The sequence below is a fragment of the Hyla sarda genome, chromosome 6 (assembly GCF_029499605.1).
Source record: "Hyla sarda isolate aHylSar1 chromosome 6, aHylSar1.hap1, whole genome shotgun sequence".
In the NCBI taxonomy this organism is placed as follows: Eukaryota; Metazoa; Chordata; class Amphibia; order Anura; family Hylidae; genus Hyla; species Hyla sarda.
Window position 1 is genome coordinate 180,551,941 of NC_079194.1, and position 23,244 is coordinate 180,575,184.

Below are 23,244 nucleotides of genomic sequence, written 5' to 3' on the forward strand. Positions count from 1 at the left end.
GTGTCTTCATTGCCCCTGCCTAACCCAGGATCAGCGGTATTACCTTCGTGTGATTAAGGCTAAACCACGCCCTGGCATCACCACAAGAAGGGGTTAATAACATCTGCCCCTTGGGTGATATCATCTGCCCTGCATCTACCCTGCACCTCACACCCCGACTCCACATTAGGTATCTTCCTCCTCTTTTTACAACAAACTCTTCATCTATAGGGCCCCAAACAGTAATAATGGCTGTTTTGTGTACCCACACTGTACTTTGCCACCTTTGTACCCTTGCACTATAGTTAGCCCCCAATGTATAGTTATGCCCCCTTTGTGCCCAATCAGCTGATTGTCAGAGCCTTGGTACCTGCATAAACTGTACGTGACAGAAGCAAGCAGACCATCCTATATACAGTGTAGTGTCTTTGCTGGGTAACTGCAGCTCAGTTCTGATTTACTTCAACCATTCCATCAGTCAGATATTCATGGCCTATATGTCATAAAAAAAAGTTGCATAAAAAAACCCTTTTAAGGGAACATGGCTGATTATGACGATGAGCGCTTTGGGTGAATGTTGGCCCCCTGGAGCCTTGGGCCCTGAACAACTGCCCAAACCACACTTAATATAATCTTCCACCAGTTGCTTGGCAACAATTCACTGGTCACCCCATTCTCTATTCTAAGCAGGCTCTCCATTGAATAATTAAAATGAGAAACTCTCTATTCTGCTGCTTTCATGCATTGCACATCCTTAACTATTACATAACTATGCTTTATAAAGGAGCATTTGGTCTACACTATAATTAACTTTCTGTTCTTTAGAGCCATCGCCCTGTTCAAGTTGTCAATTTTAAGAAGATTTATAGAAAAAGTTACTTTTGACATCTGCTTGGGGACAGCCATATACTACCCCAACAGGAGCTATCATGTGTAGGGTGGTGGCAGAAGGCTTTCCAGAGGTCATGTGAACTATCAAATGCATTAAAAACAATAATTATTGTAATAACAGCTTTACAGGTTGTGTTACAGTACGTAAATAAAAACAAGATACCAAAGTCATTTATTCTTCAGTTACATTTTGTGCTTGTAGAACTGACAAGTCAGGATTCGGCAGGCTGGTGGTGGATCCTCTGTGTCAGTGAGGGATTGACGTGGACCGTACCGGAGGACCGGTTCTAAGTTGCTACTGGTTTTCACCAGAGCCCGCCGCAAAGAGGGATGGTCTTGCTGCGGCGGTAGCAACCAGGTCGTGTCCACCGGTAGCAGCTCAACCTCACTGACTGCTGAGACAGGCGTGGTACAGGAGGACTAGACAGAGGCGAGGTCAGACGTAGAAGAAGGTCAGGGCAGGCGGCAAGGTTCGTAGTCAAGGGCAACGGCAGAAGGTCTGGAAACACTGGTAAAGGCACTCACAAAACGCTATCACTATGCACTAAGGCAACAAGATCCGGCGAGGACAGGAAGGGGAAGTGGGTTTATATACACATGGAGCAGGGAAGCTAATTGACACTGATTGGGCCAGGCACCAATTAGTGGTGCACTGGCCCTTGAAATCTCAGGAGACCGGGGCACTGCAGAGAGGAGAACGCCGCGAGCGCTCCGGGGAGGAGCAAGGACCCGGAACGCTCGGCGTAACAGTACCCCCTCCCTTAGGTCTCCCCCTCTTTTTATCTGCCTGTCCCTTCATATGAGAGGAGGGCAGTGGGAGCGACTCTTGAGTCTCCTTCCAGGTAACGGAGAAGTCCCGGGTTACTTCATCTATGGCAGGAACTCCAGAAGAAGTGGGAATGGGGAGGGGGGGCAGAGGGTGAATCTTGCCACGGGGCAGAGTGGTAACAGCAAGGAGGCTATGAGGAGGTAAGATCTCTGCTTGCTTTTTGCAGAAAACATAAGATAAGTCCTGGAGGGCCCAGTAAAGGTGGAACCTCAGGAGTTAGACAAGTGGGAGTAGATGTGAGGCATCGTTTATGACAAGAAGGACCCCAATCTTTGATCTCCCCGGTGGTCCAGTCAAGGGTAGGGGCATGACGTTGGAGCCACGGCAGGCCGAGAAGAACTTCAGAGGTGCAGTTAGGCAGAACGAAAAATTCAATTTTTTCATGGTGAAGTCCAATGCTCATGGGCAGGGGTTCAGTGCGGTAGCGCACAGTGCAGTCCAATTTTTTTCCCGTTAACAGAAGAGATAGAGAGCGGTTTGACGAGACAGGTTACTGGGATACTGAACCTATTAACGAAAGAGGCCAAAATAAAGTTTACTGCAGAACCTGAGTCCAAGAAGGCCACTGCTGAGAATGAGGAGTTGGTGGAAGGAGAAATCCGCACAGGTACAGTCAGACGTGGAGAGGCAGAATTTACACCAAGTGACGCCACTCCCACGTGAACAGGGTGCGTGCGTGCGTCTCCCAGACGCGGAGGACGAATAGGGCAGTCCACTAGGAAATGTTCGGTACTAGCACAGTACAAGCATAAATTCTCGTTTCTACGACGAGTCCTCTCTACTTGGGTCAGGCGAGACCGATCCACTTGCATAGCCTCCTCGGCGGGAGGCACAGGAGTAGATTGCAGAGGATTCTGGAAGAGAGGTACCCAGTGATCTAGGTCCTTTTCTTGGTGGAGCTCCTGGTGTCTTTCAGAAAAACGCATATCAATGCGGGTGGCCAACTGGATAAGTTCAGATAGGTTAGCAGGAATTTCTCGTGCGGCCAGGACATCTTTGATGTTACTGGATAAGCGTTTCTTGAAGGTCGCGCAGAGGGCCTCATTGTTCCAGGATAGCTCTGAGGCGAGGGTATGAAACTGGATGGCGCATTCGCCTACGGAAGAACTCCCTTGGACGAGATTCAGCAAAGCAGTCTCGGCTGAGGAGGCCCGGGCTGGCTCCTCGAAGACACTGCGTATTTCTGAGAAGAAGGACTGGATAGTAGCAGTGGCAGGATCGTTGCGGTCCCAGAGCGGTGTGGCCCATGACAAGGCCTTTCCAGACAGGAGACTGACCACGAAAGCCACCTTAGACCGTTCTGTAGGGAATTGGTCTGACATCATCTCCAGGTGCAGGGAACACTGGGACAGGAACCCACGGCACAATTTAGAGTTCCCATCAAACTTGTCAGGTAGGGACAAGCGGAGTCTGGAAGTGACAACTTGCTGCGGAGGAGAAGAAGGAGCTGGCGGAGGAGATGGTTGCTGCTGTAGAGGCAGAAGCTGCTGTAGCATGGCGGTCAACTGCGGCAGCTGTTGTCCTTGTTGGGTGATCACGGTGGCGAGGTCAGAGAGACTTGGCAGCGGCACCTCAGCGGGATCCATGGCCGGATCTACTGTCAGGATTCGGCAGGCTGGTGGTGGATCCTCTGTGTCAGTGAGGGATTGACGTGGACCGTACCGGAGGACCGGTTCTAAGTTGCTACTGGTTTTCACCAGAGCCCGCTGCAAAGCTGGATGGTCTTGCTGCGGTGGTAGCAACCAGGTTGTATCCACGGGTAGCGGCTCAACCTCACTGACTGCTGAGACAGGCGTGGTACAGGAGGACTAGACAGAGGCGAGGTCAGACGTAGCAGAAGGTCAGGGCAGGCGGCAAGGTTCATAGTCAAGGGCAACGGCAGAAGGTCTGGAAACACTGTTAAAGGCACTCACAAAACCCTATCACTAGGCGCTAAGGCAACAAGATCCGGCGAGGACAGGAAGGGGAAGTGGGTTTATATACACATGGAGCAGGGAAGCTAATTGACACTGATTGGGCCAGTCACCAATTAGTGGTGCACTGGCCCTTTAAACCTCAGAGAGCCGGCGCGCGCGCGCCCTAGAGAGCGGGGCGACGCGCGCCGGGACGTGACAGCCGGGGAACGGGACAGATGAGTAGATTGGGATGCGACCCGCGGGCGGGCGCATCCCGCTACGTGGATCGCATCCCCGCCGGCAGTGACAGTGCAGCGCTCCCGGTCAGCGGGTCTGACCGGGGCGCTGCAGAGAGGAGAACGCCGCGAGCGCTCCGGGGAGGAGCAGGGACCCGGAGCGCTTGGCGTAACACAAGTTGGGACCACATGCTTAAAATATGGGACAGGTTTACAACATAAGAAGCATGCTATGTCAGGGTTCACACAGGGAGATAGTATACAACCATTGCAACCAAGAAATTGTAGAAATAAACTCCATGCAATAAACTGGACCTTTCCTTCTCTTGTCCACATATATGATCTATATACATGACTAGGGGATATTATAACTGCTTTGGCCCACCTTCTCCCATAACCACCAACAACCACCTCCCTCCATGACCCCTTACCTTAAAACATGACAAGACAAGGTGTTGGTGTTAACAGGCCACAGCAGCCCCTTTTATAAATAACAACCAATTATAACATTGTGAACAACAATTGTATGAACGTCATACATAAACAATACAACATTTCACCGTAGAAATGTCCCTATCACAGGAGGAGGACCTGAAGGCACTATTACCCAACTTCTTATGGGGCCTCACTTGCCCCTAGCCACAAGTCACCTGCACAGGGGCACAGTTTGTGAGGCCCCCCAACTGTCCTGGGACCCATGTCCCCCTGATGACTTCTACATCGGGCTGGGAACCGCTCCCAGCCCACCTCCACACTCTCTCCCATCTCCATCATGCCATACACAGGTGCCTCCAGGTCCCACTCCTGCCCCCGCTGCTGTGACAAATTCAAGGGCAGGCGGGCACGTGTCCACTTCTTCTTCCCGACTGTCCTGACTTCCTCTTCCTGTCCTACTAACCCCTTCCTAACTCCTCCCCTTCCTCTCTATACTTTTCCCGCCTTACACTTTAACCTATGATCCGCTGTATAATCCCCCTGTCATGTGCCCCTCCAGTCCTATGCTATCCCTTCCAGGGCTTCCTTGACTAGGGGATATTATAACTGCTATCGCCTACCTTTTCCCATAACCACCAACAACCACCTCCCTCCATGACCCCTTACCTTAAAACATGACAAGACAAGGTGTTGGTGTTAACAGGCCACAGCAGCCCCTTTAATAAATAACAACCAATTATAACATTGTGAACAACAATTGTATGAACGTCATACATAAACAATAAAACATTTAACCGTAGAAATGTCCCTATCACAGGAGGAGGACCTGAAGGCACTATTACCCAACTTCTTATGGGGCCTCACTTGCCCCTAGCCGCAAGTCACCTGCACAGGGGCACTGTTTGTGAGGCCCCCCAACCGTCCTGAGATCCATGTCCCCCTGATGACTTCTCCATCAGGCTGGGAACCGCTCCCAGCCCACCTCCACACTCTCTCCCATCTCCATCATGCCATACACAGGTGCCTCCAGGTCTCACTCCTGCCCCGCCACAATGGCGGCAAGTGACCCCCCCTCACTTGTCCCCGTTCCTCCACAAACCAAGGGCTCTGACCACCGCCTTCTTAATCTCTAAAAGCCACAAGTCCATGCCAAACACATTGAGATGGATACCATCAGCATCCATGAACTCGGGAGCTCCGCCTCCCAGCTCCCGGTGGCGCACTACCAGACCCCCATTCCGCGCCACAAACTTGCTGACAACCTTATTGATCCTAACCCTGGCTCTGTTTAAGGCAACAACCGAGCGGGCCTGCCGCCACTTGCGCCTGGCCACCATTTCCGACCAGACGACTACCAGGACAGGGAAGGAGGACAACAACCTTAAAAGGTCCAATTTAACCTCCGAACTCCCAAATCATTACCCCCAAGAAGAATCACTATAACATCGGGAGCCCTGTCCAGCAGGACAAAAAATTGGATCCTCGCCAACAATTCGGCCCACCTCATTCCACCCTTCCCCAGCCAATGAACCTGCCCTTCAATGCCAGCTAACCCCAATTGGCGGCCAGCCGGCTGCACACCAGCCCGCACCCCACCTCGCACTACATAAGAGTGCCCGATGATCCATATCAATCCCGGGCCGGCATCTGAAACGACAAATACAATACAAACAACAGCACACAAAACACATGCATTACACCAAATGAGGACGAACATACAATTGAAACCTTTCCGACTCCCACCTCCTGAATCCGCCTAATAACCTCATGACCCAGGCCCCACCGAGAGCCCCAGTGGCCGCACCAATACGGAAGGAGTGAGAGCTGTATCGCTCCACCGCGCACCCAATCGCCGCCAAACATTTCCGAAAAACCCCAATAAACTGAAAACGCGACAAAAAAATGCCGTCCACATGCATCAAAAGAGGACCAACAACCCCCCCGCACCTCCAAAAAGGCAGGTGTCCAAAAAAACAGACACCTAGGTGAGCCCCGCAAGGCCGCCAAATGAACAGTCACCCCTCGACCAACCTGATCCATCTTTGAACGCCGCAGAAAACACCGCAACACCCCGTCGACAAGACAAATGTCCTAAAAAAGTAAACCCCCAGCACGCTTACAACTAGGAGCCACCAGCTCGGAAATACGAAAGGCGCCGAAAAACGCCAGCGCAAAAGCCAGACGAAACAAACGACATTCGTAGTCCGAAAAACAAATCCTCACCAAAGCCGCCCCCAACCGCCCCAAAAGCGGAAAAGTCACCGGACGCCGCACATCCCTGGCCACCGCCCCCCTCTGGAACCCCCGCAGCACCTGTCGCGCCAAAAAAGACTTAGTCACGTCGGGCAAACCCCTAACCTTAAACCAAAAAGCCAGCGCCGACATCCGCCGACTAATACCCGATGGAGACACGCCCTCGCAAAACGACCTACCAATGTAAAACAAAAGAGCCGCCTCCCAGGAGGCACCCGCAATGGACAACTGCCCCACCAGCTTTTCCCAATCCGTCCACCAGCGCCGATATGTCAGCCAAGTTGCCTGGCTCACTGAACGACAGACTAAAGCAAGCGCCACCTCTAAACCAGCCGCCACAGCCATTCCGGGCACGGAACGTCGGCTTCCTCGGCATCTGGCACCAGTTCCCGAAAGCGGTCCCACTGTAGGCGAGAGAGAGCGTCGGCCACTGAATTATCCACCCCAGGCACGTGCAACGCCACCACGTGTGAATTGAGTTCCAACACCCTCAACACCAAGTGCCGCAGCAGCGTAACCACCAGCGGGGAATTCACTGTCTGGTTGTTTATGGCCAAGACCACTCCCATGTTGTCGCAATGAAAGCACACCTTCCTATTACTAAACAACTCGCCCCAAACCACCACCACAATCGGAAACAGTTCCAGGAAAGCAAGATTCCTAGTCAATCCAGACCCCTGCCACGCCATCGGCCATTGCCCCGTGCACCACTGACCCTGAAGGTAAGCCCCAAAACCACAGCCACCTGCCGCATCAGTATTTAAGTCCAAGTCCCCACTGGACACCGACCTCCCCATTACCACTGACCAACCGTTGTACCTACCCAAAAATTCCTGCCATACCCCCAGGTCAGCCCACAAAACCGCCGACAACCTCACATAGTGGTTAGCTTTATTGATGCCCGCTGTAGCCGCCGGCAAAAGACCCTCCCCATGGGCATGATCCGGCAAGCAAAATTGAGACGGCCCAGCAATGACTGGACCTCCCGCAGTTTTAACTTGAGTACCCGACACGCCCGCGCCACCAACTCCCTCAGCTCAGCCAACTTGTCCTCTGGCAGCCGACACTCCATAGCCACAGTGTCGATAACTATGCCCAAGAATTTCACCGAAGTTGCAGGACCCCCAGTTTTTTCCAGAGCCAACGGGACACCAAACCAGCCCGCTAGCCTCTCCATTTCCTACAACAAAATGGCGCACACCCGAGATCCAGCCGAACCCAGGAAAAGAAAGTCGTCCAGGTAGTGCAACGCTGAGTCCAAATGGGACTCACTCCTCACCACCCACTCCAAAAAGGAGCTAAACTCAAAATAAGAGCAGGAGATGGAGCAGCCCATGGGCAGACACAAGTCAACGAAAAACTGACCCCCCCAAACAACACCCCAACAACTCAAAACTGTCCGGGTGCACTGGTCTGTTGCTAATGCAACAGAAAGCTGACGGAAAGCTGCCTCAATATCAGTCTTGGCCAATAAGGCCCCCTTGCCGTACCTCCGGACCAAATTCAAAGCCGCGTCAAAGGAAGTATACGACACTGCACAGAGCGCCGGGTCAATACCGTCATTTACCGACCCCTCAGCCGGATGGGAGAGGTGGTGAATGAGGCGAAATTTGTTGGGCTCCTTCTTGGGAACCTATCCCAAGAGGGAAACCCGCAATGTGTCCAACAGAGGCGACTCAAACGGTCCAGCAATCCTACCAAAAGCCACCTCCTTCAACAACTTTTCCCTAACTAACTCCAGGTGGGCCAATGTCGAGACCAGATTCCGCACCACCCCACCCCCCGACTCAACCCCCACAAAGGGAATGCGAAAGCCATCCGTAAACCCAGACCTCAACAACTCTGCCGCCTGTCTATTTGGGTAACTGGCGAGGAAAGGCTCCATCCTTGCCACCTGAACTGGGGTCGCCCCTCTTTTGGTCAGCCTCTCCCTGCTTGCCCCTCCCCCTATGCAGAAAAAACTGTAAACCCCCCAACCCACAAACCCCCCCCCCCACCCCAGAACTCACAATACTGGAGACAGTGGTGCACTCACCCAACCTCACTGGCACGGAACCAGCGGCCGTAACTCCAGCAGCGGGATGACTCCGGACCTCACAGACTTGACTCTCACCGATCGCAGGAGGCGGGACCAGGGGAACCCTGCCCGCGTGGAGACCAGCAGCTCCAGACGCCGTCTCACTATCAGCGGCGCCCTCCCCAGAAGACACCCGGACCCCACTAGCCTATGCACCCGCTACAACCCCTAAGGGGAGCAGGGGAGTGGCCAGTGAGGCCAGGGGCAGGTCAGGATCCTCAGCCAGGCGCAGGTCATTGTCACTTCCCTCACTAGGGGCAGGGCTGATGTCATCACCGCCGGTCAGCACAGCCCCTCCAGCAGCAGCAGCACCAGCAGCGAGTCTCACTTCAGGAGCCCGCCGACCCCCCCGGGACGAGGAGGCCGCAGGTGCAGTATGAACCATGGCCTGGGTTATGACCAGGCCCGCAGGGATCCGCCCCCCCGACTGAGGGGCGGAGTCAGCTGGGGATCTCGTAGCCGCACTCCTGGCCTGCTCTCTCTCCACTGGCACCACGTGGGAGCAGGCCGCCGATCTGTGCCCCCCCACGTCGTGAACGGGGGGGCGCAGTAGCACCACCACCGACGTGTGCGCCCCCCGACCGCGTATTGCTGGCTTCACCGGACCTCCTGCCAGCAGCGGCGGCCGAAGGACTCACCCGCCGGCGGCGTGATGAAGGGGAGGATGCAGGAGACAAGCGCTCCGGCGGGCGAGAGCGCCGGCCACTAGACTGAGGCCCAGGCTCACTCACCAGCAGCGCAGCAGGAGCGGAGAATGAAGGAAACTGCTCCGCAGCACCTCTTCCCTCACCATCCGCATCATTTCCTCCATGTGGGCCATCAGGTAGGGAGCTCCGTCCGCACGTGTCCACTTCTTCTTCCCGACTGTCCTGACTTCCTCTTCCTGTCCTACTAACCCCTTCCTAACTCCTCCCCTTCCTCTCTATACTTTTCCCGCCCTACACTTTAACCCCTGATCCGCTGTATAATCCCCCTGTCATGTGCCCCTCCAGTCCTATGCTATCCCTTCCAGGGCTTCCTTGCTTAAAGTAGAATTCTGGTGTGGCAGCCACGGGGTGTTAGTAAGTGAACCTGTTCAAATCGTGACACCAGGGCACCATTATCCTATACACGATCCGAGGTTGGAGGCAGCTTCTCCTGGACCAGACACGATGAGCAAATAAACACACTGACGTCCGGTTACGGATAACTGTCTTTACTGAGCAGGTGGAATTGCATAGGCAACTGGCCTTTGGTGCGAGACTGCAGCGTAACCCCTTGGGAGCCATGTTGCCGTTCTGAGACTTGTAGTTGAATGAATGAATTCTGGTAGCTAGGGTCCTTCCAATATACTGTAGCTTTCTCTGCAGGGGCTTGTATTTTCTTGCTGGATGATCAGGATAGAGATTAGAGTAGAAGTAGGTCTCTCCTCAGAGCACACTACACAAAGCCCACCTGAGCCAAGCTCTTGCTCAGTAGCGACTCTCGGGTGAACTAACTAACTCCTCCCCTGTACCTCACTATAAAGGGGAGACTTTTGGGGTCTCATTGGAAGGCAGAGTTACATGGGGTTCACTGCAGAGTCTAATGGCTAGGACTCTTAAAGGCAAAATAACATATTAAACATATATACATATAACAATAAGGAAATTAATTTAGGAAAATATAATATTCTTATATTACAATAAATACAACATTATTTCAACAACAGTACATCAGTACTGCTGCCGGGCTGCCAGAGACAGTCCAATACCACGGGACATCCACTGGTGCTGGGACACCACACTGGGAACTAACAATAATGGCATATCATTAGGATATGTCAGAGATCTCAGATGCAGTGGGGGTCCAACTACTGAGACACCTACTACTCTATAGAAAATAAGAATCACAACTATTTTGGTTTTCTCCTAAAACAGCACCACATCAGACTTGGCGCTATGACTGGTATTGCTTTATGCAAGTAAATACTAATGTGTTAAAGGGGTACTCCCCTGGAAAACACTTTTTTTTTTATCAACTGATGCCAGAAAGTTAAACAGATTTGTAAATTACTTCTATTTAAAAATCTTAACCTTCTCAGTACTTTCCAGCTACTGTATGCTCCACAGGAAGTTATTTAATGATGACAACAAATCAGAATTTTGCAAAAAGCAGTGTATGAGATGACCTACACCAAAGAAAGGTCAACAATTCAATGCAGTTTTTAAGCCAAAGCCAGATGTGTATTCAAGAGGAATGGAAGATACAGTATAGAATGACTTCTACTTCTTTTTCCTACTGGATCCACTTTTGACTTTAGCTAAAAAACTACAGTGGCAGTTTTTCAAAAAACGCCAAAAAACGCAAAACAACAACAACAACAAAAAAAAACCTGTGTGGAATTGTGTCCAGCTGAGACACCAGTGGTGCAATCCAGAGCTGCAATGGTATTGCATGAAAATTCTAGCTGAATAGGGAATATGGACAGTAGTCGACATGGTGGGACTACTACTTTAATTTACTAGACAATCAGTGTGCCACAAGATGCCTTTTGCTTTATGGTACGTTCACACGAGCGGATCCCCAGCGCGTATTACGCTGCGGATCCGCTGCTGAAGGACCGCTGTATGCTGCCTTTACAGGTGCCTGCTCGGAGTGGCAATACGCCGCTACAAGTAGACACATTTCGATGTGCGAGTTGCTGTCCGCATGCAAAGTATACTCGCACATCGCGGAAGCCCTCAGCCTAGCTTATGGAGCAGAGGGAGCGGCCGCGTGTGCGCAGCGACTCGCACATCGCTTCATTGGGTCTGCTTATAGCGGCGTGTTGCCACTCCGAGCAGGCACCTGTAAAGGCAGCATACAGCGGTCCCTCAGCGGCAGATCCGCAGCGTAATACATGCTGGGGATCCGTTCGTGTGAATGTACCCTTAGTGTTCATATTTTTATCTGTATCAGTCCCATAGTTCCTGTGCATGATCATGACATACCTGCCTACTCTTTTAAGGCCAACCTCCCAATGAGTGTTTACTGACAGGAAGGAACTCAAATACAGGACATGATGTGATCATACCAAACTGTAACCAACTTTTCAAAGGCTATATGCTTTGGCATTTTGTATTTTAGTTTTTTCATGTCTTTTGTCTGCATGCATTATCTGAAAATATGTAATTGGCTTTAATTAAAGATTTGCAATTGTTTTTCATTACATTACGAGTAGGAGACAATGCTGCCTTGGGCTAAACCCAACCCACTGTTCGTACCTACTTGGATTATCTGCCCTAACTGGCAGCTTCCAACTAGATGATCATCACTACACTGGCTAAATGCATAGGGTAAAAGAAAACATACAAACAGGCCGGGTCGGAACCAGACAGCAAAGTCAATGATTGAACCAAAGTCCTGAGAATAACCAGAGACTATCCAGGGGTCAGAACTGGAAGACAGTGTCAGATCATGTCTTTTCAAGTCCAAGTCAGAGTCCAGAGGCAGAATTCAGGAAACAGGCAGTGGTCAGAGGCCCAGGCAAACAGCAGGAGTCTTCAGGAACATGAGTGATGGCAGGAACTCCAATTACTGTGGTCAGCAGCTGCTCATCTAAATCTGGTGCCGTTAGAGAGCATGGAACACATGCCACAGCTGATTGGTCCAAAATCCAACATCACTATGTGGACTCCCCCTATAAACCCCCTTATGTAAACTTAAAGGGCAGAGGCTTAACTTGAAGACCACTGGACTCGGGTGCAACTGAACCCTCTGCATGTCATATAGTTATGTTCCTGTTAAAGTGTACATGTCATTAACAAAAAGTTTTATATAATGTAGATAATACCATTATATGTATATTTTTAATATAAATTGGTTAAAAAATATGTATATTTTTGTCCCTGCAGCTATTGCCTGTGTGTCTCTATGAGGAGTCCAAATACAGGAAGTGAGGGTGGACAAGCAGGGCTCTGTCCAATGAGGACAAGCAGGGCTCTGTGCAATGAGGACAAGCAGGGCTCTGTACACTGAGGACAAGCAGGGCTCTGTACACTGAGGACAAGCAGGGCTCTGTGCACTGAGGAGAAGCAGGGCTCTGTACACTGAGGAGAAGCAGGGCTCTGTAGACTGAGGACAAGCAGGGCTCTGTAGACTGAGGACAAGCAGGGCTCTGTAGACTGAGGACAAGCAGGGCTCTGTACACTGAGGACAAGCAGGGCTCTGTGCAGTGAGGACAAGCAGGGCTCTGTCCAATGAGGACAAGCAGGGCTCTGTGCACTGAGGACAAGCAGGGCTCTGTGTACTGAGGACAAGCAGGGCTCTGTACACTGAGGACAAGCAGGGCACTGTCCAATGAGGACAAGCAGGGCTCTGTGCACTGTGGACAAGCAGGGCTCTGTGCAGTGAGGCTCTGTAACATGCTATGGGCTCACACATCAGAATGATTGACAAGCCAGGAGCCTGCACAGAGCCCTGCTTGTCCTCCCCACACTTCCTGTATTTGGACTCCTCACAGAGACACACAGGCAATAGCTGCAGGGTTTTTTTCCACCCAAAAATATACACATTTTTTGTACCAATGTATATTAGTAACATACATACAATGTTATTATCTACATTATATAAAAAGTTGTGTGTGTGATGGCCTTGCAATTCTTATGTGATTTTCGCCCCAATATTTATTTTTAACAGCATACAAAATTACTCATGTCTCAGGATTTCCCAGGTTTCAGTGCGTCGAGACCTGACATCCCTAGTTAGTTGTGCAAAGGGAGACAGTCCTGCTTCAAAGGGTGGAGCAACAGAGAGATAATTTTTCAATAGCTGTAGGCACCCTGATTAGAAAACACTGATCTTTTGAGCTTGTTGGGGTGGCTGATGTGTGGGAGGGAGGAATGTAACTTCACACTTACAAACATGGAACTATGGGATGTGTAGTTTAAGAGATAAAACTCCAACAGGAAATACCCAGATAGCCTGGCAGGTATGTACTAAAATCACCTTATGGTGGATAACCCCTTTAAATGTGAAGGAGGCATTGCTGAATTGTGATCCTCCAGATGAAGCATTATAAGCAAAGGTCTTTTGCATGCCTCCTCCCTACTCCACCCCTCCTTGCCTTGACCGATTGATGTACAGGGCTTAATGCTGATAACCATATAGGATATCCTGTAAATAACACAGAGCAGCCCGCTGTGTCTTGGCCTTTCCTTCTGAAACATGATATCTAATGACTACATTTTGGCTCTGTGCACAAGATAAAAATGACGGCTCATCCAGACAAAACATCATAAGCAAAGGTCTATTGCATGTGTCCTCCATTTCCCCACCCCTTCTTGCCTTGACTGATTGATGCACAGGGCTCAATGCTGGAGGCCGAGTCCTGCCCATCAATCATGCAAGGCAGGGAGGGGTGGAATGATTTACGTAAGTAATACATAATTTTTCTCCTGTTTACTCGAATTATTACCCAGTGTATTGGGTTAAGTGCAGGTGAACTGCTTGTCAGTTTCCCATTTTCAAGACATTGTAATAACTACTATCTAGGTACAGCCCAGCCGGGGTCTTCCACTTTAATAACATTAACACACAGCTAATATTTTAGAAATATCTTACTTATTATGCTTACATAGAATGGGCCATCTTCTCTAGTTCTTTTGCAGTCTCTACATTTCCTGCTGTATAGTCCTGATGCACAACGTAGAAAGCAGAACGGACATATCTACCGAAGGACACTCACTGATACTGACAGGAACATGAGAACAGTAGTATGAGCAGCCCAGGGACATGCTGCCAGGCTTTTAATATAAGAAAGGTGACTGGGAAATTAAACAGAACTAATTTCTTCCGAAAACACCTGTTCTAAAGTTATGTGTGGTATTACAACTTGACTCAATTTACTTCAGTGGTCCTAAGCTATTCTTGTAAGAAAGCAGCTCTGTTTTTTTAATCCTGGTTATCCCCTTTAAGTTTGAGGCTTTCAGAATGGGACAAAAAGTCCTGGGTGTCAGGCAAGGTCTTTATTACACGAACAGCCAATACATAACGCGTTTTGAGGCTTGTGAGCCCCTTTCTCAGAAGACCAGTCGTGAATGGTTGGAAATACAGACATTGGGGGAGATTTAGCAAATCCTGTGCAGAGGAAAAGTTGACCAGTTTCCCATAGCAACCAATCAGATTGCTTCTTTCATTTTTAAAATGGCCTCTGAAAAATTAAATAATCAATCTGATTGGTTGCTATGGGCAACTGGTCAACTTTTCCTCTGCACAGGTTTGATTCATCTCCCCCATAGTGTATATCAATACAAACACACTGTATTCTGGATAACATTTAATTTGCGGCTGAAGAAATAGTTGAAATCTGGTAGCATATAGCAACTGCATTGGGCAGCCAATGCTCAGGCAGTTAACTAGTAGAAAAATGAAAAAATTCAAAGGGGTTAAAAGTAATCTGCCCCCAAAAAACTGTAAATGTGGGTAACTGTCTATGTGGATTGATATAGGAATCCAGGTAACCTCCGGAGATAGTGGGCTCCCAAGACCTGTTTGTGTACTGTTTTCTTCTGTATGTTTAAATCTAGCACCAAGTACATCTGTCTGTCTATCTATCTATCTATCTATCTATCTATCTATCTATCTATCTATCTATAAAGCAAATGTATTGTATAAACCATATAGAATATACTGTAGATAACATAGAGCAGTCCACTGTGTCTTGGCCTTCGCTACTGAAACGTGGCATCTAATGACCACAACCTGGCTCTGTGCACGAGAGAAAAATGCCTGCTCCTCCAGACAAAGCATCATAAGCAAAGGTCTTTTGCGTCTATACGGATTTAATTGAGGGCTCCAACTCAAGAGAACTTCAGCAAGAAGAGCAGACAGACATGCAAAAGACAAAAAAGACATCTTTTCCAGCAGCTCCGTGGTAACAGCCCAACAATAGCCACAAATCCAGGGTTTCAACACCGGACCTGCTTTGCATGCAGAACAGACAGGAGCTGGCACAAGAGCATGGCCCAGTAATTGTAGGGTGTAGGTGACAAATAAAAGAACTGGATGACCCTAAGTAACCCCAGCTCTTTTTCTTTGGATATAGATTTTCTGTTATTATTGTAATTCTACCTTCTGGTCTGTTGGAACTTGTCAACTAGTGGCTGTCAAGACATGCTAGTCCTACTAGTGTGCCAGCGGCTACAGCTATGCATTGCATTATCAAATCTCAGAAAAAGTCACTTACCATTTTTCAGTGTACTGTGGATATATGTCAGAATTGTTCCTCCTTTACTTTCCTACATTGCATCCCTTCATACCGAACAGTACTTGATATAGAGAAAACAACTTTAAATCTGTAATAAAAATAGTATACCTACTGCATGGAGCGGACCAACGTTCATGCCCTCCTCCTACTTTCCTACAGGGATATAAATAAAATTCTTTTTTTTTTTTTTTTTTCAACACAAAAATCTCCTTGTTTGGAGTCTGAAACTGGATCCAGAAGAGGAGAGAGGAACAGGCAGCTCATTCTCTCATCCTCCTGAACCTGGAAAAAAAACCATCCATAAACATCATCAGGACATACACCTCCAGTGTACAACATTAAGGACAGTAGTGCTGCTTCAGGAATAAGTTCATAGTCTAGAGGAATCATAGAGCTGTTTGCCTAAGAACATGTGTCAGAATCCTCTCGGCAAACTGTCGGAGTGGATAGAATCCCATGAACTTTTTCATCAGTGTTCTGGGACTAAACAGGTAGAATGTAAAATGCTGGTGAACTGCTAGTCCCAGCAAGTGGGGGCTCAGTGGGAAAAAAAACTGTGAAATACTGTATTCACTCACAGATGCTGTCATCTAGGCGAGTTGTACCATGAAGTTTGCACATTTAAAGTAGCACACGTATTGTGGTGAATTTACCATTGGGTGCTGGCAAATATTTGATGGCAACTGCACAAAAAACACAACTAAATAATACTACAGTTTTTGACTGATGCATATTTTTTAGTCCAAATTTTTTTTAGAAGTGTGAATTCCCATATGTATATTTTAGATTCGGACACATTTAAAGTGCATTGACAAAAGCTGCTGTCACGATTCGGCTGGCTGGAGGTGGAACCTCTGTGCCAGAGAGGGATTGGCGTGGACCGTGTCGGTGGACCGGTTCTAAGTTGCTACTGGTATTCACCAGAGCCCGCCGCAAAGCGGGATGGTCTTGCAGCGGCGGTAGCAACCAGGTCGTATCCACCGGCAACGGCTCAACCTCTCTGACTGCTGAGATGAGCGCGGTACAAGGGAGTAGACAAGAGCAAGGTCAGACGTAGCAGAAGGTCAGGGCAGGCAGCAAGGATCGTAGTCAGGGGCAAAGGCAGGAGGTCTGGAACACAGGCTAGGAACACACAAGGAAACGCTTTCACTGGCACAATGGCAACAAGATCCGGCAAGGGAGTGCAGGGGAAGTGAGGTATTATAGCCAGGGAGCAGGTGGAAGCTAATTAGGCTAATTGGGCCAGGCACCAATCATTGGTGCACTGGCCCTTTAAATCTTAGAGAGCAGGCACGCGCGCCCTAAGGAGCGGAGCCGCGCGCACCAAGACATGACAGCCGGGGGCCGGGACAGGTAAGTGACTTGGGATGCGATTCGCGAGCGGGCGCGTCCCGCTATGCGAATCGCATCCCCGCCGGCAATGTTAGTGCAGCGCTCCCGGTCAGCGGGTCTGACCGGGGCGCTGCAGAGAGAGGAACGCCGCGAGTTCTCCGGGGAGGAGCAGGGACCCGGAGCGCTCGGCGTAACAGTACCCCCCCCCCTTAGGTCTCCCCCTTTTTTTGTCCGGCAATTGCTTCACAAGGGACGAGGACACTGGGAGCGATTGTAGGGTTTCCTCAAAGGCAGGCAGTACAGCAGGAGTGGGAATGGGGAGGGAGGGCAGAGGGTGAAGCTTGGCACGGGGCAGGGTGTCACCAGGACGGGGGCCATGAGGAGGCACGGCACAGTCCTGATAGGCCTTGGGGAGACCAGGTGTAGGAGGAGGCACTGAGGCTTGCCTGACGGGACTGGGAGGAGACGTGAGGCAACTCTTGCGGCAAGCAGGACCCCAATTCTTGATCTCCCCGGTGGTCCAGTCAAGGGTGGGAGAATGATGCTGGAGCCATGGCAGACCGAGGAGGACTTCAGAGGTACAGTTGGGAAGGACGAACAATCTTTTCATGATGGGATCCAATGCACATTAAGAGAGGTTCTGTGTGGTAACGCACAGTACAGTCCAACTTCACTCCGTTGACGGAAGTAATGTAGAGCGGCTTGACGAGACGGGTCACCGGGATGCAGAACTTATTCACAAAAGAGTCCAGAATAAAATTTCCAGAAGCACCAGAGTCCAAGCAGGCCACGGCTGAGAGGGAGGAGTTGGCAGAAGGAGAAATCCGCACGGGCACAGTGAGACGTGGAGAAGCAGATTTCGTACCCAGAGACCCCACACCCACGTGAGCTGGGTGCGTGCGTGCGTTTCCCAGACGTGGAGGGCAAATAGGGCAATCCACCAAGAAGTGTTCGCTACTGGCACAGTACAGACATAAATTGTTATCCCTACGGCGAGTCCTCTCTTCATGGGTCAGGCGAGACCGATCCACTTGCATAGCCTCCTCGGCGGGAGGCACAGGGGTATATTGCAGAGGATACTGTGAGAGAGGTGCCCAGAGATCAATGTCTTTTTCTGGCGCAGCTCCTGGTGTCTCTCAGAAAAATGCATGTCAATGCGGGTGGCCAAATGGATAAGTTCTTGCAGGTTGGCAGGAATCTCTCGTGCGGCCAGCACATCCTTGATGTTACTGGATAGACCTTTTTTAAAGGTCGCGCAGAGAGCCTCGTTATTCCAAGATAATTCGGAAGCGAGAGTACGAAATTGGATGGCGTACTCGCCTACTGAAGAATTTCCCTGGACCAGGTTCAGCAGGGCAGTCTCGGCAGAAGAAGCTCGGGCTGGTTCCTCGAAGACACTACGGACTTCAGCGAAGAAGGACTGGACTGTGGCAGGATCATTGCGGTCCCAGAGTGGTGTGGCCCAAGACAAGGCCTTTCCAGAAAGAAGACTCACTACGAACGCCAACTTAGACCGTTCTGTAGGAAATTGGTCCGACAACATCTCCATATGTAGGGAACATTGAGATAAGAATCCACGGCAGAATCTAGAGTCCCCATCAAATTTGTCCGGCAGGGACAAGCGGAGGCTAGGAGCGACCACTCGCTGTGGAGGAGGTGCAGGAGCTGGCGGAGGAGATGGTTGCTGCTGTAGCAGTGGCAGAAGTTGCTGCGAGGGATTGGCGTGGACCGTGTCGGTGGACCGGTTCTAAGATGCTACTGGTATTTACCAGAGCCCGCCGCAAAGCGGGATGGTCTTGCTGCGGCGGTAGCAACCAGGTCGTATCCACCGGCAACGGCTCAACCTCGCTGACTGCTGAGAAGGCGTGGGACAGAAGGACTAGGCAGAGGCAAGGTCAGACGTAGCAGAAGGTCAGGGCAGGCAGCAAGGATCGTAGTCAGGGGCAACGGCAGGAGGTCTGGAACACAGGCTAGGAACACACAAGGAAACGCTTTCACTGGCACAATGGCAACAAGATCCGGCAAGGGAGTGCAGGGGAAGTGAGGTATTATAGCCAGGGAGCAGGTGGAAGCTAATTAGGCTAATTGGGCCAGGCACCAATCATTGGTGCACTGGCCCTTTAAATCTTAGAGAGCTGGCGCGCGCGCGCCCTAAGGAGCGGAGCCACGTGCGCCAGGACATGACAGCCGGGGGCCGGGACAGGTAAGTGACTTGGGATGCAATTAGCGAGCGGGCGCGTCCCGCTATGCGAATCGCTTCCCCGCCGGCAATGTCAGTGCAGCGCTCCCGGTCAGCGGGTCTGACCGGGGCGCTGCAGAGAGAGGAACGCCGCGAGCGCTCTGGGGAGGAGCAGGGACCCGGAGCGCTCGGCGTAACAGCTGCAAGGTATTTTTAGGTGCACAATACAATTGTGGTAGCCCTTGGGGGGGGGGTGTATGGTAGGGATGGTATGATGTTGGTATATGAGGGGTTAATATTAACCCAGTCACTCGTGACGCCAGGGTGAGGGCTGGTATGCTGAATCTATGTTCCGGCCTATCGCCGCCCTTCCCAGAAGCGATAGGTGCAATGAAATGACTGAAGGTCCACAAGCAGATTTAACTTGAACTTGAATAACTTTACTGCAGTGCTTGCAATATCCAATGCGTAGTAACAGTCTCATATAACAGTTCTTAGGTTGCTTAGCGACTGGCAGAAGTTGCGGACCTTGCCTTAAACTTATAGTCTCTGAATTTAGGGAATGATGTGCAGATCCGTCCGGATTTAGGGGAAATATTCAGTCCGGTGATACTGCAGAGTGCTTAGGGGATGACACACTCTATAATTTAGATCATTCAGCTGTTGCCGCAAGGCTCAGGCCTAACTCACTGTGATTACTGCTATTCAGGTCTTGCTTGCTTGCTATCCCAGGAACAAGAGAGAGATAAGATGGCCGCCGCTCCCTTATATGGGCAGGGGGCGTGGCGATTTTGATTGGTCCGAAAGTCTGCCACTCACTTTACATGGTATCATGGGATTGCTTACATCACAGGATCTATATACATTGCAAAAACCCAAAATGAGGCTAGAGATACCAAAGTGAGGCCTGGATCGCATCCAGAATGAGGCTCTGAACGCATCACATGACCCGAAGGCCCTGCGATACCATGGAAACAAGTAATTAACCATTTATATGCAGAAATAATACTATATACATTATTCTATGGATAAATTAGGAATCTATACACTATAATAGAGGCGACTAGGGGCGGACTGACTAACAGATATTACTAAGTCCTAGGGACTCTGGTTACGGGGACCCATAGATAAATAAGTACCGAATGAAATGCGGTACTGGGACACCACACAATAAAAGAGAAACATTGTAAAAAGAGGCAAATTTGTAGTAAGTTTATTGTGGACAAGGTTTGGCACATGAGAGGACAACGACATAATAAATGTGTCCGAAATGAAACAGGTTGTGCCATCTTGCAAAGTTATCCCCTATCCTGTGAATAGGGGTTAATTATTAAGAACAGTGATCCAAGTCTCCTGTCAGAATGGAGCAGTGGGACATGTATGCATGTCTCCGCTCTATCCATTTTCTATGTACTGTCGAGATAGCTTAGTACCTAGTACAGCATTGCAACATGGAGGGGCTCTCATGGGGAATGGATAGAGAGACGGCCTACTGTTCAATTCAGACATATTTATTCCCTTTGGATAGGGGATACATTTTCTTAAAATTCTCCTTTTATCCCGATATTGAGTCTCATAGACTCCACAGTGATAGCAGCTTCGGGCTCCAGACGATGAAAAAAAAATAACAAAAATTAAAGATGCTTTAATAAATAGCAAAACCACATGAACAATAAAAATTAATTCTACCCAGCTTTTTAGCGCTGGGCCAGTGCATTTAAAAGGCATAACCTCATGAAGATATCATTTTATCATTTTTTTCCTGTCTGAGGAGTCCTGTAATTGCTTCTGGTTTTGTGAGTATTTAGACTAACTAGAAAACAGAGCTTCTGAATTGCTAAATACTGGTTTAAATGAATCCTAATGCGAGGAAAAGGTTGTACATAGTTACAGTAAAATATGCAAAACTGGTACGTAAGACAAGACTGACAGAATGTCTTGCACATTGGTGAATAGGACTATGCAAATACAACATTACAATATTCTTCCTGCAATTGTACAACACATTTGCTGTCATTTTACCCTCAAAAATGTCTTTAGATGGAAATACACATTAAGTGGCTCCTGTGTTCCTGGCTTCTTCTAATACAATGCTCAGGGGTGATTTGGCATTGCTTGTTTAACTTGTTCATGCACCTTCTTACTGTAGGGATTTGGGGCTATCTGGCTGTCCTGTACTTTAAAAAAGCATTGGCTGAACCTGTCGTTTTAAGTGGGACCAGTGGACCATCTAATGTGTATCGTGACCTTCTAACTTTATCCTGACAGATGATGCCAAAGAAAAGAAACGTCAAGTATGTTTGATATCAGCTACCAGAACCTTTTGAACATGGTTGAAATAAGCTGCCATCGGAGGAGTCTGGAATGGTTCCCCCACCCCCAGTCTTTACTGAGAACACATGAACATTCGGCCAAGTGTTCATGTGTATGGGGTGATTGGAAAAGATAGCTTTTAGCCGAATAAGCACTTGCTTGACAGCTATCTTAAGAGTATGGACAGCTTAACATTATTGGCAGATCAAGTCATGCCCATAACCACAACTTCAGCCACGTCTAACCATATCCAGCGTCCCATTCTCCCACTGCTGTTCATAACACACCATGCATGCACGGCCAATCCTCCATTCATTGTTTATGGAGCAGTGCTGCCTTAATTTTGGGGGACATTTTTCCTCCAGTCTGCTGATTGGTGGGAGTCCCAATGGTCAGCCCTCACCGATCACCTAGTTATGCCACATCCTGTGAATAAGGGATAGTTTTAAATTGTAAGAAATACCTCTTTAACAGCAATAATGTTGTCACCTGTAACCTGAGTTTAGGGGGCCTCCTATACTTAGGTGACAGACTGACAACAACTTCTGTGATTACCACTACTGACCAAAAAAGGTGATTACAGTGCAGTTACATCTGGTGACTCACAGGGGACCTCTTCTCTGATTACAGTTGTTTACTTTCCTTTTTCTTCTCCATCCAGCCCAGACCCTTCATGATGATCTCTTCCAGGCATTACTCATCTTTGCAGAACCAGTCTCTGCACTTTTTTCAGCCCTTTTAGTGCTCCAAATAGAAATAATTCACTTCTACAGTAGAATGGCTAAATACTTGGGCTGGGGAAGAGTAGTTAAATCCACCCATAGATAGGTGTCTCCTGTGGATAGATACCCCTATATGTAGACCCCCTGAAAATAGCTTCTCTCTGTAGGTATACTTCCTGGAGATAGTTTTAGCCTGTAGGAAGACTCCCTGGACATAGTTTACCCCCTTTCATTAAACTCCCGGCACCAGTTGATTTAAAAAGAAATTATTTTTTTTCCCACCGGAGTACCCCATTAAGCAAATACTAAAGGTGTATTGGAATACATGTGTTTCTCCAGCTGGAACAGATTACATGTGTTGTCTTGGAAACAAGCTTAGAGCAGAGGCTTTGGCCTAGTTGTCACAATACTCTGCTACTATGGCAACTCATTAGTGATGAGCGGCATATGCCATATTCGAATTTGCGAAATTTTGCGAATATATGGACGAATATTTGTCCTATATTCGCGTATTTGATATATTTGCGGTTATTTTTGCATGGGCGCATGCGGATAACTATCTACCTATCTATCTATATTATCTATCCATCTATCTATCTTTCTCCTAATATTGTTTAGTGACGATATTCGCATATTCTCAAATTTGCAAAAATTCGCTCTCCAGTCTAATACAGTAAATAGTATAGGAGCCTTCTTTAGACCACAAGCTGGAAGCAGCGAGGGATGAGATCACTGTGATGCATTCTGTGGGGAAAAAAAATTCTCGAATATTCGTAATTGCAAATATATAGTGCTATATTCGCCATATTCGCGAATATGCGAAATTTGCAATAAATATTTGAATTGCGAATATTCGCACTCAACACTACAACTTATTAGACAGTGTGGATGTATGA

The 23,244-nt window shown here is 49.0% G+C and overlaps 1 protein-coding gene across 1 annotated transcript in view; it reads right to left on the bottom strand.

Annotated features, from left to right (window-relative positions):
- HAS3 (hyaluronan synthase 3) overlaps positions 1-14,291 on the bottom strand; it is a 46,846-nt gene extending 32,555 nt beyond the window's left edge. Inside the window, exon 1 of the mRNA XM_056525947.1 lies at positions 14,171-14,291. The gene's annotated coding sequence lies outside the window, so the exon portion shown is untranslated. The remainder of the gene's footprint in view (positions 1-14,170) is intronic.
- Between the last annotated feature and the right edge of the window lie 8,953 nt (positions 14,292-23,244).